Below are 18,350 nucleotides of genomic sequence, written 5' to 3'. Positions count from 1 at the left end.
TGGGAATTGAAGGCGCAGATGTAGACGAATATGTAGAGCAAACAAAGACCAGTGAAGAGAAAACTGTGGAAAATGAATTGTTTAAGAGGTATGCCGATGCAAACCACAAGCTCGAGTTAAGGAATCTGGAAAGCATGATTCGTGACTCAAAAACTCCGGATGATGACTTCAAAAGAGCATTTGTCTTGTTCACAATTGGTGTCATTCTAGCACCAAATACACAGCCCCATGTCAGTTATAGTTATATACAAGCTGTTGAACATGTATCACTCATTCGGAAATTTAATTGGGGACAATTCACTCTGACCCATTTATTAAACTCATGCCATACTTACAACACACAAAAAGAAGCCACCCTAAAGGGCAATTTGGCTCTGCTACAGGTGAGTTCTATATGGTACAACCAACACCTATAAACAGTGTTTATTTTTTATCTTACGTGTTTTCTTCATTTTGTTCACAGTGTTGGTACTGGGAGCGTGTCATTATTGAGGACAGCACTTACGGGGTCAAGTACGACCAGACAATCCAACCACGGATGGTGATGTGGAATGACACCAATGCTAATGCTCGAACGAAGGCTTTTATGAAGAAGGGGATAAATGGAGGAACTGTAAGTTTCCAAACATAGCATCAATATGATGCTGTTGTCATGCGTACAATCTAACTTTCTTAATTGTTTGCAGCTTATTTTGCCCCGTGTTTGTCACTCCAGCCATCAAAAAAATGAACCAACAGAAGAATCAATGTCACAAGCGCGACAATCAAAATATGCACACGAGGGGTACATGATAAATTCACCAGTACGCGAGGAGGGTCTAAGCAACCAAAAAGTAAGTATGGCCTCTACTTATGTGCCCAAGCTCTGTGTGCCTAATTCATTATATCCTAATTATGTAGATGAAAAGCCTTGAAGAATGGAAAAACGACACCGAAACTCACCTTGGACTGCAAGTGGAAAAAAAAACTATTGAGATGGAATACAAACTTGGTACTAAAATACTATCACAAAATGAGGAGTTTGCTAGGTTTAAAAAAGAAATGAGACTGGAAGCTTCCAGGGTGAGTAAGATTGAAACTGAAAATGCACAAATCAAAATGGAAATCAAGGTAACCAGCGTGAGAATACTTATTTTAGCTACCCATCCATGCTTCATTATCTAACAATGTGTCAAAAAACAGGAACTCCGACAGCTAGTGCGGCTTCTTATTCAGCCTACTCCTACAACTGCACATGTTCAGCCACTTAAGCCTACATGTGCAAAAGTTCAGCCACCTTTGCCTACATCTGCAAAAGTTCAGCCACCTATGCCTACATCTGCAAAAGTTCAGCCACCTATGCCTACATCTACAAATGCTCAGCCATCTTCTATGACTACATCTTCACATCTGCAGGTATTACATCTGCACAAGTTCAGTTATCACTAGTTCATGTCTGGTGCTACAATAGATACTTTGGAATTTTACAAAAAAATACCAATTGCAGGAATCACACCGCAAACGTTTCCAACAGACATTGGCAAGAATAAATGACGAAGCACCCACTGCAACAAATGGTACGACAGAAAACATCATGCAACAGCAAGGCGATAATGAACTAGGGAAGCATATTATCGGCAACCCCTCTACACATATCAAACCAAGACAGCCCATTATCGACAATGATTACAATTTGAAACAAACTGACACAGACGCTGCCATCTTCTTAGTATCAAGTTACGACCATGCTACGGTTGTACACATAGATGGCCATGTTCTTACAGCAGATCAGCTGCGCCAAAATGTTACAGGGGGCTTTATAGTAGATGAGGTAATATCATTTCACATCCATGTCGTCAGTACAAACATGCACACACCTACTATGTACTAACTCAACCTTTTGCGGGTCATAAATGCCTTTGTTCATATCAGCAATGTGGAGACTGAGTCGGCATCATATATAACAACGTTCCAAGCCCATAAGTTGGCAACAAATAATCTGGGTCCTGACGAACACTTGACATTCAGGAAGATAATTGCCGAAAAATGTGAAGGAAGGCATTTGGTACGTAATACTGATTTTGTTTTGACACTTTTGCTTGTTTGCTATCTCGTGTTGTACTATGAATTTTGGAAATCTTGCCAGTTTGGATTATAGCCATACACTCAATAGTTTTCAATTATTTTTCCCAGGTTTTTGTGCCAATGCATATAAACAACAACCACTGGGCTCTCCTAGTCTTGAATTTTATAAAGATAGAGGTACAGATACTTAACTCTATACCAGGAATGCGAGACAGAGACCTAGAGAAGGCATTGGTAAGTACAGATCCTCTATGTAACTACAACTACCAGTTGATGAAACTAAACATGTATCTCGCCGTCCACTAGGTGGAAGGCATACAGACATGCATCGAGTATTCAGTCAAGAGAGACTTGGTTATATTTGTAAAACCAATTAACTTGCGCGACTGGGATATAGTTCCCTATGATAACATACCGCAACAAACCGATAGGTACTCTTTTTCCTTTGCTGTATTAACGTTGTACTCCAATTACTTATGTTTATGTTCCGTTGCAGTATTTCGTGTGGGGCGTATGTAATAAAATATATACTGGCATGGGACGGAGAACAAATGGCTCATGATTTCACACCGGTGAGTCTTAGAATTATTGTCACTTCCAAATTGCTACATACTGAAACAAAAACTATTACATGACATGCGCTACTTTCGCTTGTATAGAAGGAAATGAAAAGTTTTAGATTAAGAATATGCACGAGGTTGCTCCATTCTGAGCGCAACCTGGAATACTTACCCTCAAATGGAAAACCTATCACGGTCTGTGCTTTTACTGCATATTAAAATATTTGAGTTACAACAACTTGTTCCAGACTGTCGGGTGTATCTAACATTTTTTTTGGTGGATGATACTTAGAAGGAAGAGTACTTTGCAAAATATCCGGAGGAACGAGGGGGGAACGAACGGAATGAAGATGCAGACGATGTGCAGACACTATCGCCATCAATGGGAACTCCAACAATCGCTGCGGCTAGCATGAAAGAAAGCAATGGAAGGAAAGGAGGGGAAGCAAATAAAGCATCAGGAGAAGGGAAAGAAAAGACAACATCGGGAACTGAAGATAAGAAAAGAGGACGGGGACGACCGCGAACGAAAGGTTTTGAAGGAAATACAGCTGCAGCTGAAAGTAAGAAAAGAGGACGAGGAAGACCGCGAAAGAATGTCGAAACTCCTGTTCTCACTTTGGAGAGCACCAAAACTTTGAATAAACGAGTGCGACGCACAGGGCGATTCAATGGTAGCCCTTGGAGGGAATAATTGTATAGCAGGAACCACATAGTGGATACACAAAGAGAGGCCACTTTCAGTGATGGTACCTAGCTACTGACACCAGATTTCATGCAACTATTCCTATCCTATCTACTGTAACTAAAATTAAGTTGAAGGCCATACGATGAAAGGTATTTTCTTGCAGGTGCTTCACTTGGTCACTGGTATACAGAGCAACCAATAGTTACTCAGTATGCATCTCCTTTAAAAAAATGTAAATATCCTCACCTAAAACAGTAAGACTAAAAACCGTAACTATCCTAAAACCTTAGTATGAAAGCTGCTCCAGATGTAAGAAATGATTAATATGTAAGAAAGCATCTGTTTAGGTGAAAGGATTAATATGTAAGAAGGATTAATATGTAAGAAAGCTGCTCCAGATGTAAGAAAGGATTAATATGTAAGAAGGATTAATATGTAAGAAAGCTACTCCAGATGTGTGGCACGAGGCATTCTACAAGTATGAAATGTCCATAAACTGCTAAAGCATCTGTTTAGGTGACAAGCCATGTATGCGACCAGGATCCATAATAATGGATTAGATACATGTGACTAAAATCCTAACGGCTATCCTTAGGGTAAGACATTGCCATTCAGAACAACTTAGTAGGGTCAAATATAGAGGCAACTAGGCAGAATCTAACTATGGGACGATAACGAACAATTTAGGATGTCTGCCAGTCATGTTCCACAGTGGGATAAAGAGTGATTGCCCCCAAGAGATGAGACTCTAGGGTGTACTAGGCCAAACAGGCCCTTAGGTCAGGAATAGGATGGGAGAGAGAGCGGGACGGGACGACTCACAGCTGCAGCCTCGAGGAACTTGTCGTGCTCGAGGTCGGTCCACCTCTCGCGTGACTTGGTGATGGTATACGGCTTGCGCACCCTCCGGGGCCCCTCATCCTCCTTGTTCCCAACCGACGGCATGGCCACAGGCACGGCTGTGGGCGCGGCGGTGGCGGCGCCCTCCCGCGCCAGCTGCCCCTCCTCCTCCTCCTTTCCTCCCCCGGCGACGGTCGGGACCGATGGATCCAACGGGTAAGGCGTCATGCTCATCGACACCATCGGCTTGCCGCTGCGCTGCTCCCTCCTCCTCCTTCCTCGTAAACCCTAGGGTTGGCGGCGTGGTGGTGGTCCGGGTCCGCTACTGCTGGTGCCTGGCGTTTCTACTGGTGTGAGACGTGAGGCGGGAGAGGACAGAGGAGGAAGACTGGTGACCGAACGGGTGGTGTGGTGGGGAAGAGCTCTTCTCCTGTCCACAAGTTTCTACACACACTGGTACGCGGACCCCACACAACCTTTGCTTCTATCTCATTCCCCGGGCCGGTCCGGTGTTGGGCTTCCATTCTGTTTTGTATGTCCACGGACTGCATGCTCGGCCCATCATGAAATAAATGGCTAGAGCCTTCGTTGATAGGCAGGCGCCGGATGGTTTAGTCCCACCTCGCTGAAAGACCAACCAAGAACGCAGCATAAAAGAACAGGCGAAGTTGCAGACATCGAACTACTGAAGTACAATGCATACTCTCACTCTTGCCACTTGGGCCAATTGGGCTGCCGCGGCCTGGTTAGCCTCCCTCCGTGGTTGAGCCCGACCTAGCTGCTGGCTGGCACTTTGTCCCGTGGCAACAATTTTTTTGCCCCCATTTATTTTAAATCTGAAACCTACTTAAAGAAGAAAACTGAAACAATGGGAAAATGCATGGAAGCGAAGAGATGACAAAGCCACCGTCAGTAACAACTGGGTACAAAACTTTTGTAATTCATTTCTCTAATTTCTCCTGCTCCAGTAACAATAACCATAATAGCAACAGCAAATGGTAACAAGACCTGAAAAACCATCAGCTCGATTTACAAGTGCACAGGTACCAGGGTTCAAATGGCGAATGCAAAATGCAATCCTGATGTTCAGTTCTTCACCAGATTACAAGCAGGCTTGCCCAATTCAACATCAAAAGTATTTCCAACACATAACGCTGGTCCAACTTAGGAAACTGTTCGAGTCACAACGACCTTGCTAACTAAAATTTAGGACAAGAGCAATTGCCATACATCATGATGTCAAATACACGGTGGTGGGGCACTGACTGACCAACCTTCAGCGCAGTCCAAGTCTCTTCAGGATTAGCATCATCGAATAGCCTGCCAACGTAAACGCAGTTACTCTTTCCTCCCCATCTCTCAGGGTTCAAGCAAGAAATTGCAGGGTTCCTTCTATCTAGCCTAATGTTTGACTGAGAGGAGTGAGCTTATCCTTCTCATTTGCAGCTGATATCTGGGAAAAATCATGCCATCCGTCCAAATGTTTGCTTTCTTTGTTACATAGAGCCGAGATGTACGCGTTCTGGGTGGTGCGGCATGTTGGTTTCACGGCGCGGGTATTCAAGCGCGTGGTGCAGCGCCGGTGGACAAGTTCTGCGGGCTGAACGGTCACGGTGGTCACCACCGTGGCGTCCTCTAGGCCGGGATGGTCAGCACACCGCCAAAACGCCGTGCGCGCCACGCAGCCGCTTCATGTGGACGTCGTGTGCCACCGGATGTGGCGCCGTCACTGGTGGTGGCTGTCGAGTCCGAGCTGCCACAGCTGTTCGCGTGCCACTAATGCCGGCGGTAGCTCTATAGCTCGTAGGCGGACACTAGAACGCGCACAAGCACTAGCTCGAGCGCACGCTCGCCAGGCGCCACTCGGGCTCGGCCACGACCACATGCACGTCGCCCATGGGCCGCTCGGCTTGGGCCTCCAGTCTCCTCTCGTGGGTTACAGGGGCCGCTCAGCTTGGCGGTGGCGTGCTCGTCATTTGGAAACTCCCCATATGGAGATCGTGGCGCCTCCATAAATATAGGATCCATCGTTGTTTCCTGATCATAGCAACCTCCTCCCCTACGCATTATCTCTCCTCGTCGTCCTTCACCGCCACCGCCATCGAGATGAGAAAGCCAGGAAAAGCCACCGTGAAGCCGTCCTCGTCCGCGAAGAAGGTATCCAATCACTCTAAGATCGTCAGGGGCGTCAAGTCATGCCGCAACTGCAGGAACGGACAGGCTCCGTGTCTGTCCCCGGGGAGCGTCAACATGTGCTGCAACTGCTTGAACCCAGAGTGGCGCACCTGCGTGAACGGATGTCTGTCCTCGGATACGGGCACCGACGGTGAGTCAAGCTACAAGGTATCTTATTGCACGTTTGTTCCTTAGGGCCTGTTCGTTTTACTTCAAATCCATGTGGATTGGGAGTTGAGGGGGATTATTAGATCCCCTACAAGTCAAAAACATTTAATTAATGAACTTTATCTTCCACAGTTATCGCCACAGTTATCGCCGAGCTGGTACATTCAGGAACTACAGATCAAGAAGCTCCAAGAGAATGCTGAAGCCATGGCTAGGCAGATCGACGACCTCCAAAAGAAGCAGGTCGCCATGTCTAGTCAGATTGTGGACCTCAAAAAGGAGGTCGATGCCAACTTTGCCAAGACTTAGAAGCCTTAGAAGTGCCTAGTTTAATTTAAATAAATTTTCTTGTGGTTTCAGTAGTTCAGAGAACTTTTTGAGTCGTTTGTATGGTGGTCTCTTCAATTTATTGAAGTCTTCTTGATGAGTCGTTTGTATGGTGGTCATGCGGCTGCTTTTGTGTTTCTGTGCATTTGTATGGGTCAGTCGTGTGTGAAGTACTTAAGTCTTTCCGTGTAACAGGACAGGCTTGTTTCCTTTTTCCAGTGTTCCTTGTCATAAAGTTTTCAGTTCTGTATCCCAAGAGAATGGCCATGGAAAAAATTCGGCCTCGTCCCGGGTGCCGGAATTCTATTGAGCCTTCATGACAATCGTGCTGCTTTCGGTGAAATCCATTGCTGTAATCGGCTGCACTTATCTAGCTGTGCCTGCAGCTGTTGATGCAGAAATCCAAACTAAAAGGTTCTGTTGATTACCACTGTATGCATGCAGCTGCCGCCTGTCGAATAAGTGCAGCTGATCACACGACCTCGATCATCTAAACAAGAGTGCAGCAGGCCCTGTAGAGTACCATTACCACTGCCTTTCAAACACGACCTCGATCATCTAAACTAGAGTGCAGCAGAGCAGACTGCTTATGCCTATGCATGTGTCGTGTGCGTGTACTACTGTTTCCGATTTGAATTCGGTACTGAATCTATGGCTTCAACCAATTTTCAGCTAAGGTTGAAGATTAGTGATGATATGGTCAACTCACTCGATACTAAGAGCCACGTGCAGAATTAAGATGATTCAGATAAGTTCCACATCCGCAGGTGCAGGAGCAAAGGGCCGGGCAGCATTGCAGGTCCAGCATTGAAAGGGGCAGCATGTTTGAATTCAAACCCAAACATATGCCGGATAAATATTTTAGTACGTGTATAAAGAAATTTTGTGACCTGCGAAACATTATAACTGAAAAACACGCCAGGTACAAATTACAATCCTCGCTTTCAAACTCCCTGTCTTATAAAGACTGCATGCAACCAAGCAAACAGAGTATTGTCCCAATGAGCCAAGTAATAAAACAGCCAATGAGTTATTAATAACCACCCCGTTCAAAAGGAGGCATCAATACTGCACCAAATTCAAGAGCACCACTACAAAAATACTCCTAAAAGCTTATTTCAAGGAGAACCATCCGTCCTCTAAATTGCTAGCTACATCAAAATTGCATACCATGCTTGCAACTTCAAACATACATTTGCGCTTTGCGCCTAGACCTTGAGGAAGACAAACTCTTCAATTGCTGGAATCTCCCCGATCTTTGTCAGTGTGCCCTTGCTTGGTTCCTCATCAACACCAATCGCCATGACAGCATGCTTGCGAGGAGCAATTCTTCCAACACTCATGAAACTGACATTGACGTTCTCTTCACCCAAGACACTTCCCACTGACCCAATCATACCTGGTTGATCAACCTGCCTGCAAAGGATCAGGCTTCCTTCCAAGCTCACATCCACCTGCAAGCATAATAAAAGGTGCAAGCTCTGACAACACCTGCATGAACCGAATAGATGTAGCATATTAAATGTCATGAGGAATGAGTTGGGGTAAGCAGATAACGAAAGATTCATACCTCACCAGGAACCATTGGTGCGTTGACTGCAGAAGCTGCAAGCTCCCCTTTGAGAGCTCCAATGACAGCTTCAGCTATCTCAGCGTTCTAAGCAACAAAAAGTCAATTCAGCGACAAAAAGTCAATTCAGAAAAAATAGACAAGCTGGTGTTACTGTACTAATAGACCAAGTGTCCAAATATCGGCTTGCACAATCACAGTAACATGCATTCGGTTTTCAGAAAAGTAGCAGCTTGCAACACTAATAGACCAAGTGTCCAAATAAAAGACCAAGAACAAGTGCATTCAGTTTTCAGAAAAGTAGAACAAGTGACCAAGTAAAAGACCAAACTCCAACTATCCAATTGCTAAGAAGCATGTTTGTTCATCGCATGAGACATGTCGTCTTGTTCAGCTTCCTCATCAGCGCGTCGTTTCTTCATCACAGGAGACATGTCGTCTTGTTCAGCTTCCTCATCAACGCTGCCCGATAGACGGTCCTCCTCATAAGGCTGCCATGGATAGCCTTCGTCATCAGGCTGCCATGGATGGCCGTCCTCATCATAAAATCCAACTCCGTTCACTATGTACAGATGACAAATCTTTGTCCTTTCATGAGCATGTGCATCCACCATTTTGTCTACATCTTCTTGTCTGTCAATCTTTACCAATGCAGTTGATGGCTCACTCCCAGGAACAGGATTCAGGTAGTACAACTGTGCGTCTCCTTTGTATCCAAAATAAGCTGTCAAATGCTGTGACAGAATGTAATACTCAACGGTGGCTGGCTCTGTAATTGCAAACTCGGCCAATTCTTCTCGACTGTCGTAGTACTTCTGTAGATCCGAATAAATTTCCTTCACGGAGTGAATCTTAAAGCGCATTACCACATGCTGCATGTATAGATTAGACTAATAAGAAACATTTCAGATCAACGAGTAACCAAAATAATATGAAAAAATCATATACCGGGCCACACTCGTTATTAGTTATTACAAACATGTATCTCCGTGGTATATATATCATATCTTCTACCTGAAAGTGCAAACAAGTGGGGCATTCAGATGGTTATATATATATAATATAAATTAAAAGAGTACCGTAGTTACCTCTATATTCATGTTGGCACGGACCTCCTCTCGTTGGATGAAGGACTCAATGAGGGTCTTCATCTTTAAGCGCTCATTCTCCAACGTTGCCAATTGTGCCCTTGCCTGCTCAATCATCGACTCATAGCGTTGTTTCTCGTTCTTTATATTGGCATCATTTTCTTCATGGGCCTTTTGTAAGAAACACGAATAAGTGGCATGCTACATTCAAACCCTTTTAAAACTACATCCAGTAGACTAAAAAGTATGCTACATCAAAGTACGAAATCATGTTATGCTTGTACAAGTGTTGTATTAATAATTATACAAGATTACAAGATTGATAAAGATTTGGGTACAGACCTAATAATAAGAAAAATCTAACTTCCAAAAGCTGAACAAAGAGAGGTACTCTACCAAACCAAGATAAAAGAAAAATGCTATTGTACATATTAACATGAAAAAAAGAAAATGGATAGTGATTAATGCTACTCTACCTATTAACCAAGATAAAAGAATAATGCAGAACAGTGAACACACTTAAACATTACCTTTTGTAAGGCATCATTTGAGAGATCACGCTCCTGCTCTATCTTCAGGGCATAGGTGGCATGCTGATCAGTTAATGCTTTGTTCAGCAGGGATATCTGATTTGTCCGCACTCTTTTGGCCAATTCAGAATGCTTAGTCTCTACCGCTTTGTCCAGCTCGGCACGCTGAAGTGATATGTAGTTGTCATATTTACATCGTTGTTCTCTCCTCCTAATTTCAGCTTGGACACGTTCAAGCTGTATATCTAAATCCATATCGTGCCAGTCCGCCTTCTGTTTGCTAACCATCTCCTCCCCCTCTTGTAGGGACCTCCGAACTCGTTGCATGTTGTTGCTACGATCCATGACACCTAGGAATTGAAAAACAAGAATAAGTGGCATGCTACATTGAAACCCTTTTAAAACTACATCCAGTAGACTAAAAATCCATTGGAAGTTCTAATTTTCTGTTGGTAAGGATGCAAGTGGGGCGGCGGTCCAGGCACCTCTAAATTATTTATAAAATCCATTGCAAGTAGACTTTGGATTAGAGCAGTATGGTATGTGTTTATCTGAAATGAGTTTAGGTTTGCTGCTGCCTCTGCAGTGTATGGAATTCTGAATACTTAAATTGAAAGCAATAGTGAAGAACAACTGCATTTGCAACTGAAAACCTTATCGATTTCCATCAACCAAACCAACAATACCTATATAAGAAATACACGAATGGCACCGACAAATTCCTCACCTCGCTGCGAAGGTCGTGGAGGGTTATAGATGCCGGTGACGCGGTGAAGGCGGAGATCAGCCGCGGCGGCGGGTAGAGCTCCGGGCGGCGGCTTTAGCGGTGCGCGGGCTAGGGCTAGGGCTCGGGGCGGCTCCTGTAGGGTTCAAAGGGGGCGGCGCGGTGCTCTAGCCCTACTCTTTATATGCACGGGCGCGGGGAACCTCGGGGGGCGCGTGCGATGGAATCGGGCGGCGGTGGATTCACCCGATCGATGCGGCGCAGCGGGGAAGAAGGGACCGTGTCGGGGGGCGCGGTCGCTCGACCGCGGTTGCTGGGCCTAGCGGCCTGCGCGCACGCGATGAAGCGAGGAGGGGGAGCGGGCGGCGGCTGGGCCTACCCATCACGAGGTCATGGCCCAACAAAGCCATGTGAATACGGCAGTCAGCCATCTGCACCCAGTTTAGTCCCACCTCGCTCGCTCAGCAGCTAAGAACGTAGCTTAAAAGAACAGGAGAAGTATCGTATATTGAACTTCTAAACTATATACTACCTATCTCAATCGTCACCTGGGCCAATCGGGCTGGCGCGGCCTGGTTGGGCTCCCTCCGTGGTCGAGCCCGACCTAGCTGGTGCTAGCCCGAGGCAGCAAATTTTTTTGCCACCATTTATTTTAAAATTTATTTTTTTTATTATCTGCCACTAGGGAGGCTATCCAAATTCATATCCAAATTCTTTTTATTGTATTTATTTTTCACCCTCCAAATGCTAAGAGTGATCGGTTCGGTCCACTCGGACTAGCCCCGGAGAGTGTAGGTTGAGTTGCTATCATGCAAGATTAGGAGTCCACTCAGACAAAGCATGAGAGTGATCGCATATGTTTTCTTATCGTGCTAGCCTATTGGTCCACTCGGACCACACATGAGAGTGGTGGGTTAGTTCTTATCATGTTATGCCTAGTGGTTCATCAGTCTGGCAAGAGATGAGAATATGACCGGTTCACTTCATATCATGTTAGGTCTATTAGTACACTTGGAGTACATGTAAGAATTATCGGTTCGCTTCCTTTCAGGTTGGGGCTATTGGTCCACTCGGACTAGCCTCGGAGATTGTAGGTTGAGTTGGTATCGTGCAAGATTAGGAGTCCACTCAGACAAAGCATGAGAGTGATCGCATGTGTTTTCTTATCGTGCTAGCCTATTGGTCCACTCGGACCACACATGAGAGTGCCGGGTTAGTTCCTATCATGTTATGCCTAGTGGTTCATCAGTCTGGCAAGAGATGAGAATGACCGGTTCACTTCATATCATGTTAGGTCTATTAGTACACTTGGAGTACATATAAGAGTGATCGGTTCGCTTCCTTTCAGGTTGGGGCTATTGGTCCAACCGGACTAGCCTCGGAGATTGTAGGTTGAGTAGCTATCGTGCAAGATTAGGAGTCCACTCAGACAAAGCATGAGAGTTATCGTGCTAGCCGAGAGTGGTGGGTTAATTCCTATCATGTTACGGCTAGTGGTTCATCACTCTGGCGAGGCATGAGAGTGATCGGTTCACTTCCTACCATGTTAGCTAGACGGTCAGCGTCGATCACGTATCATGAAGCTGCGAGCAACGCAGAACGTGGAGAATCGTTGTGAATCGCTCGCGTCGTCTACCAGCCATCCGATGCCATTGAGCTATTCTCCCTTGCCGTTGATGCATTCAAGATCTGCTTCACCCAAGCTCCGAATGCTCGAGACACATGAAAAGGTGACGAAAGCAGCGAAGCGTTGTCCTCCAGACCATGCATCGGTGATGTAAGCTCCAGCAACGACAAGCGGTGGCAACAAACTACTACTCCTTGTTAGTGCTAAAGAAAAAAAAATGACGCGTTGACACAGCGGCGGGCTCGGTTCAGAAATGCCAGTGATCGATGAGGACTCGCCAGGCACCGCATTGACGCGGCGGCGGGCTCGGCCACCACCACATGCACGACGCTCATGGGCCGCTCGTCTTGGGCCTCCTGTCTCCCCTTGCGGGCTTACATGGGCCACGAGGCTTAGCAGTTGCTCTTTCCTGTAGGATCGTAGTTGCTCATTCCTGATCGCAGCAACCCTACAGCATCCTTCACAAACCGCATCCTCTCTCTACTTTCTCATCTCTTTTTTATTGTTTCATCTCGCCGGCAATGGTTACCGCAGAAATAGAGGCCAGCCGATAGAGGCCAGCCGGCAATCGTTTCATCTCTTTGGCCCGTGGCAACAATTTTTTTGCCCCCATTTATTTTAAAATAAAAAAATGATTATATATCTGCACTTTCCTTTTCCATTGCTGAAACTTCTGTGTAATCTGCCACTTAGATATCATCTAACTCTCAGACCACTTACAGATATCAGAAAAAGGAGGAAATGATCCAGTAATTCACCAAAAGGTCATGCAGGATAACTGCCCTATTGGGAAGGAAATTGACACCTAATGGTGTTTTGGTAGTCAAAAAGGGTGCACAGGTTTGATAGATACAAAAGACCCAATAACTAATAACTTTTACTTAGTAGCAAACCACAGTTAAATTACAGAGCACCTTCACAAAACATGGTGCTGCGGCAGCAACTATAGCAAGACCCTTACAAGCCCTAGAATTGCTGGCATAACTTTACTGACTAAGTGCCTCTAGGTTCTTGTATGCTTTGAGCTGATTCAAAGCACTATCCAGCAAAACCTTCTTACTGCCATTGATCACTCTCATTGACTGTTTGAGCTCACTCTTGGCTACAATCAGCTCGTTTTGTAGTTTCTTGATCTTCAGCTCATCCCTGATGTTCTCGAGGTCCCTGATCTTCTCCTCAATGAAATGTAGGCTCTCATGGTCTGGTTGAACTCCTGATGGTACCAAAGCCCAGGGCATGTCATCTCGTAAAGGTGGAGCAGAGGGTGTAGGGTGCCCACCTTGTGAACTGCTTCCTAGAACCAATATCATTTTCTGCAAACAAGTACAGGTGTTAGTTTCTATAGCTTTTAGACATCAGAAACGCCGGATCGTTCTTTCACATATGCTTCTCCTTGCAGATTCCCAAGCACATGGCTCTTCAGATATTATGATCAAACTATTGCTGAAAATTGAGCTGCTGCCCTGTCTAGAAGTGGCCTACCATACTCTTGGTTCTTCTTTCAAATTACTGCTGCCAAGAGCTTGTGCCTTCAAATGAAAGCAGTTACATATCAAGAGTGAGCATTTCAGTACAACCCAGTGATAAGAGAACAACAGTATATTTGTCAAAAGAAAATGCATATTGCTAATTGAAACTGATGACATTGATAACGCCTCCCTCCTCTCCCTCCTCCCCCACCCCCTCCTGACGCCACATCCTTCGACCCGACCCTGAACAACGGCTGATGACAACGACGGCGGCACACAGACGGAGACAGCGGCTAATGAACCCTAACTGCCGGAGACAGCGGCGAATGAACCCTAACGACACGAAAATATCCTTTAGTCATTAGCAAGTCAAATTTTCATGTGTGATAACAAATAGAATTCTTGTTGGTTGGTCTGCAGTGAATAAACTATCCCACTGGATCCATCAATGAATGAAGAAAAGGCAGTATATTTATTGAGAACAGAATAGAAACCTCCATGCTAAGTATAGTCAGTTGTTGTCCACCACCGATACTATGACTGAGACGAGTCCTTCTCATTTCCAGCTGATATCTGGGAAAAATCATGCCATCCGTCCAAATGTTTGCTTTCTTTGTTAGATAGAGCCGATTCCATAACATCTCCGTGCACAACAATTTTTTTTTGCAGAATTCTCCTTAGTAAATCTGGTAGGAGAATTCCGTGATAAAGTACAACTGTGTGCCTCTTCCTTATCAGCTGGGACTCCCTCATCATAGTTGATATAACCTGAAACATATACAGAAACATAGGGCTGATCCATCATTTTGGAAATGAGTTGGGACACCCAATACACCCACTGTAAAGTCATTGCTTTCCATATGTTGAAATGATTCATTCTGCTTATTCTCCTCCATATTCTGATTGAAAAATGGAAGGAGATCAGCTACTCCAAATTTTTCAGCTGAAAAAAAAGAACAAAATGTATATAAATTTATGGTGTGCCTTACGACATTATAGTACGAGGGATACTAGCATTCCAAGAGAGATTATGCTGTGGTAGAACAAGGCTCTGGTGATGTAATAGATTGATAAACAGGAGCACAGGGCACAACTACAAGTTCATATGTGCTAATATGAAATGCGAGTCCCATTGGATTTGGCTGACAGTCCAAGCTGTTCCCAAGGGGAAACAATAATTAGTTATCAAGATGTCCACAGACCTAAAGCCATAGGACTTCTACCTGCAATGAAACAATGAGGATGTTGCATAACAGTGGTACCACAGGCATTACAACCTAATACACTTTTCTCTGCAAATTATATGGAGCTTTTCTGAAGCACTAATAGTTTTTTTCCTTAGTCACTTGTCCATATGTCCTTGTCAGAGGTCGAACATCTTTCAGGTTCAAACCATTAACAGGTTAGTTTCTTTTAAAATGATATTCTTTCTTATGATCAGGTATGAGCTGATGCCTTTTCCTCCAAGATATTAACGGCTAGCATTAACAGACTAATTTCAAATCTATAGCAATAATAGCACAGCTTTACCTGACACTGACAAGTATCAATTTACAGTTTTTTTCTACACTAGATCAATGCTTAAGCTTTTTGGGCATACAGTTGACAATAGATTGTGGTTCAGTTTTCATATAGCTGTGGACATTTAGAACGAGGAAGCAAACCAAGGCACTAACTAATTTATGATGACATAGGGTTAGACACTGCATTAAGCTTTCCATGTCACTGAAGAAAACCAACATGGAGGTACACAGTGATTGCAGAATCTTCACAAGAACAGTGGCATTATATGTAACAAAAAAATTCAACTTATAATCAAGTAGTAGCAGGATACCTGGGTGTGGGTTTGGCACCGTCGTCCTAAAGCATGAACAGGGTGATGGCCACCCAGCTTTCGCGTTCGCGTCGCCGTGCTGCTGCTGCAGACGCTCCACTTCGCGGACCAGAGGAAGACGGAGGCCGCCGTGACGGAGCTGCTCGTTGGCTTCAACTACACGTGGAGACATGGGACTGACCTCGAAGCGAAGGTCAGATTGGAGTCTGCGGCGGGTCGGCGGCGACAACGATGATGATTGGGCAGGGTGTGTTGGTGACACGCATGTGTCAGTATCATATCTGAATTCTGAACTACATGTGGACACATGGGACTGAGCTTGAAGCCAAGCTCAGATTGGAGTCAGCGGCGGGCGGAGACTCGCCCGTGCCGCCGCCCTGCCGCATCGAGAGAGATGGGGAGAGAGATGGAAGGGAAGAGAAGAGATTGTGGAGACTCACCCGCGAGGGGAACGGGGGGAGGGGGCCGCCGGTGCGGACTCACCGGCGCCATGAACGGAGGGGGAGGGGGCCGCCAGTGCGGACTCACCGGTGACAGGAACGGAGGGGGAGGGGGCGGCCGGTGCGCCGCTCGGGGGGCGCTGTCGCCTCTCGGGAGACCGAGAGAAAGATAGGATGGGGCGAGTTGGGGAGCTGAGGGCTGGTGAGGAGGGGTCGGGCCCGGATCTCGCCGGAGACGATGCCGGAGCGGCGCAGCGTGTCGAGATGGATGGCGGACGGCGGCGGCGAATGAACCCTAAAGAGACAAAAAAAAATCATCTTTTTTTTAAAAGCAAATATTCATCTATAGTACTTCAATCATACGTCCCAACTATACTACTCACAACATTATTTTTATATTTATAAATTTACCGTTTTACCCTTGATTAAAAAAAACTACGAAAAAGAAATTATCACTCTTTTATTTAAAGTCCTAGTCCTCTCAACTTTGGAGGCGTTGGGAGGCGTTACGGCGCATATGGGCCCACCGACCATAGACATATCTAACGCCTCCCGACGCCTCCCTCATTGACGCCTCTCAACGCCTTCCCTCTTATGGGTCCACCAATCATAGACACAGTTAACGCTTCCTGACGCCTCCTCAACCATAGTAAAAAAGTTCTTGAATTATACTGTAACTAAAGGTCAACTTCATTATTCCCATATGGGCTGCTAAAAAACGAACTAGTCGTACGGCGAGAGGGAGTTTTTTAATTTTTTGTGCGGTCAATGGTCTGTCCAATATGTAAGACAGGATAGACATTCTGTGGCCAAAAACACGATGGGACCTGTTAGGCCCGAATCAGTAAAGTAGGGCATGGACTTTCATAGATAAACTCATTCAGTGGCTCACTCTCCTCACTGCCAACTGTGGTCCATCCACACCTCGTCCAACCCAACACCATGGATCGAGTCGATGGATCAATTGAGTAAAATTCATCTCTAAACTTGCAAGACGGTAACCCTCAAATTTTGATATCTATGTCCTCAACCTTATACGATGATGTTATTTGGGTCTCCAGCTCTTAATATTTGGATCGCCAAACCCCACTAGTCACTATTGTAGATGTGGCTACCATACTTCGAATCTGATAGTGGTAATTGTCACTACTTGTTGCTTTAAGCCCAGTAGCGATAGATAACTATCATTGCCGGATATTATTTTTAATAAATAGTGACACTATCACAACTCTCCCATGTTCCTCCCCATCAAGCATCTCAAGTACGTCTCTCTCTTGGTCTGCGCTTCCCTCTCAATCCCTCTCCCCCTAGCCCTCCACCTCTAGCATCATTGCTCCCTCTCCCCTTCCAATGTCACCAATCCTCCTGGCCTGCCCTTCTCTACCCTCAGGCGTGGGGTTACAAGCCTACAACTCAAGGATCCAGCGCAATCTTGCAGCGGTGTGGCCCTCCCTCCCCCAATCAGGCCCTTGCCTTCTCCAGGCATCGCAAATAGGTCGTGGGGGCGAGCTAGGGTTGAGGTGGGCAACAATGACGGCTAAAGGTGAGGTGGTGCGCCATGACACGGTGGTGGAGAACATATGGGTGGGCAACAACCCACAGAGGATCTTCACCGATGACAAAATAATACACAATCAGTCACTTGGCCTATGGATTATACAGATGAAAGGGTCTGGAAACAAAGAAAAATAAAAACTACAAGAACATAAAAGCAATATCTATATGTTGTACCCAGAAGCAAAGCAAGATTTAAGCAGTAGGAGCACGACTGTTGTGTGTATACTTGGTGATAAAGCCCGTGGCCCGTGGCCCGGGCCACAGCCGATGTTTTGGCCTAGCTAAGCACGGCATGTCCCGGTGGTGATCGGGCCTGAGCCAGCCCGACCCGACCCTAGGGGCGTGCCTAGGCTGCTACCGTGGCACAAGTCCATTGCTTTCTCGAACCTTTCTGTCTCCTCACCTTCTCTCATATCTGCTTCGTTAGTCTTTCCTATTTGAGTGCTCCACAGCAGGCCAGCAGCGTATGGGTGCCGTAGGGACGACCCTGGCCGGCACGTGCAGGGATGCGGCAGCCGCCAATAGCGGTAGCGCTGCGACTCTGGGATGCGATGGCCTAGGCCTCTGCTAGCTCCTGCGGCGGCGCGGCCTAGGCGAGCCTGCACGGCGACGCAGCCTCGTCAACTCGCGCGGCGGCGGCGCGGCACCAGCCGGTGCGAGGCTGCAGCGACGACGCCCTACCTCCCCGT

The 18,350-nt window shown here is 45.9% G+C and overlaps 1 long non-coding RNA gene across 2 annotated transcripts; it reads right to left on the bottom strand.

Moving 5' to 3' along the window:
• Nucleotides 1-13,281: 13,281 nt before the first annotated feature.
• On the bottom strand, nt 13,282-16,398 carry LOC136545099 (uncharacterized). 2 transcript variants are annotated; one of them, XR_010780911.1, is made up of 4 exons: nt 16,105-16,398; nt 15,665-15,870; nt 14,325-14,598; nt 13,282-13,674 (listed from the first exon to the last, which is right to left on the bottom strand). It is a non-coding gene; the product is annotated as an uncharacterized lncRNA (long non-coding RNA). The 2 variants fall into 2 exon arrangements; XR_010780912.1 differs by lacking the exon at nt 13,282-13,674 and adding an exon at nt 14,064-14,163.
• Between the last annotated feature and the right edge of the window lie 1,952 nt (nt 16,399-18,350).

This window comes from Miscanthus floridulus, chromosome 3 (genome assembly GCF_019320115.1).
Source record: "Miscanthus floridulus cultivar M001 chromosome 3, ASM1932011v1, whole genome shotgun sequence".
NCBI lineage: Eukaryota > Viridiplantae > Streptophyta > Magnoliopsida > Poales > Poaceae > Miscanthus > Miscanthus floridulus.
This window is presented reverse-complemented; position numbering and strand designations above follow the sequence as displayed.